Below are 2,281 nucleotides of genomic sequence, written 5' to 3' on the forward strand. Positions count from 1 at the left end.
TCTCTTCATTTCCAATTGGCATCGGCACCCTCTGTCACGGCGTGCCAACTTTTTTCATATTCCAATTAGAATATTTTTCATTGATTTAATGCCGGCAAGCGCAAATATTAACGGCTTAACACCACGATAAATTTACACTGCCAATGTCTCCTCTCTCTTTCTCTCGCTCCTTTTCCTCCGCTCTTCCCCCTCCCTCTCGTCGTTTCTCGTTTCTGGAGGTGGAGAGAGGTTGTAAGGATTACTCTTTCTTCCTCTTTCTCTCGCTGTGAAACGCTAACTTTATGACTCACGAGAACTCCCGTAACATTAATCACAAGGCTATTCGTATTCGAAATCGATACGGGTTACGAAAATGCTTCGAGCCCGCTCTTTTTTCCGAACTTTATGGAGCTTCCGGTTCTTCGTGTATGTAAATATAATATCTCTTGATTTGTTAATTCTTGGATACGGAGGATGTTTCCTTGATTTCTGTTCTTTTTTTTTTTTATTTTCGATGAATTTTTGTTGATGAATATTGTTCATTTTTTTACTTTTGAGATGTATGTCTAATTATCTGTATGTATGAGAAAATAATATATAATATATTCGAATAGAAATAAAATTTATACATGCTTTTAAGCTCTAAGTTAATAATAAATATTAGATATTTATGAGCATGCTATTCCTAAATAATTTTCTTAATTTCAAAATCTTAAAAAAAAAAAAAAAAAAAAGAAATAAAAATTTAAGCATTATTATATTTATTTATATTACATTCTTATATTATACTTTTATTAAAAAATTAAGTTTCTTCATAAATTCCTTGGAAGGATATTTTTATATTTTAAAGGAAATTATAATATATAATACAATATTTTGAAAGTATGTGATAATTTGAAATTTTTAAAGACTTTTTTCCTCTCCGATTAGTATTCATCGGTGTTATCTTGGAGGCAGTTGGACTTAATCGATGGTAAATGTGTTAAAAATTACGTCATTCAAGTGTCTTCCTTTATGATTGATGCGTTCCCTGCAACGCATCCGTACATCGTTCATTACGATCCCTTGCATGTTATCAATGCTCCTGATGGCCTTGGTGATTTTCATCTTTAATTTACTTATCCATATGCTCTTCATCGATCTTCGTGAAAGATTAATTAAAAACGCGTATATTATCTGTTAAAATACTGGAATATTAAACTTTTCATGATGAAGCATTTGCTCTAAGAATATATATTATCAAATGTTTTCTTAAGTTTCAATCATTTTCTTGACTGAGATTTTAATTATATCGTGCACATTTTCTTCGAAAAATTTTTCAACAATTTTGTTATTTTAATATCTCTAAGAATCCAATAATTTTATCGTTTTAAATTTCTAAACATCATTTATCATTTATCATTTTAGAAAAATCTATTCCATTATTTTTGAATCTATCTAATTTTTTCATTGCATGCAATTGGTCGTTTCTTTGTTAATTGCATATGCACAAGATTATCATTTATTTATTTATAATAATAATGGTAATTACCATTTTGTATTCTAGATACTTTTTAATGAATAATTTAAAACGAAAAAGAAAAAAAAAAAAAAGAAAAACACCAAGATACTTCAAATATCTTAAAACATGGGCGATGAAAGATTAACACAAGGTGATTTTTTTTTTTTTATAATTACCGTAATACGTGTTCCATTTATTAAATTGGAGATATAATACACAAGCGATAGATAACACGTATGTATAATTTATACAATATTTTATACAGATTGTCTCTACCTCGTTCGTTCAGCAATTTATCTAAATACTGTACACGTTAAACGCTCGAGTAATTGGTACGTCTAGTATACCCGCCATTTTCGATCATTACACATTTCGTATTTATTCCGTTTCAAAACTTGTTAATCAATCAATCACAACTTTTCAACTGAAAAATCTCATTCTCGCAATATATCGACAATGGTAACCGCGCTAAAAAAAAGAATGCGCGCTGGATTCGGGTATCGAGAGGATCTTGCAAGTGACTTCCGCTTCCTCTTCTTCAGCTGCACGCTTCCTGCGATTATACATTATACGTGTACGATCTACGATCCTATATTTTTTTCATTTTTTTGCCTTCTTCGAGTTTAATGGGGAACACCTACTCGTTGGATGATTTTTGGGCGATTCGACAATAATTTTTAAGGGTACGATGATCATTTTGAACACGGAAGCGGTTTTATGACAGATATTTATATTAAATATCTAGGATCGAACGCTCAAATTTTCTAATCCGAATTCTTAATTATCAAAAAAAAAAAAAAA

The sequence above is a fragment of the Apis dorsata genome, unplaced genomic scaffold, assembly GCF_000469605.1.
Source record: "Apis dorsata unplaced genomic scaffold, Apis dorsata 1.3 scaffold_930, whole genome shotgun sequence".
NCBI lineage: Eukaryota > Metazoa > Arthropoda > Insecta > Hymenoptera > Apidae > Apis > Apis dorsata.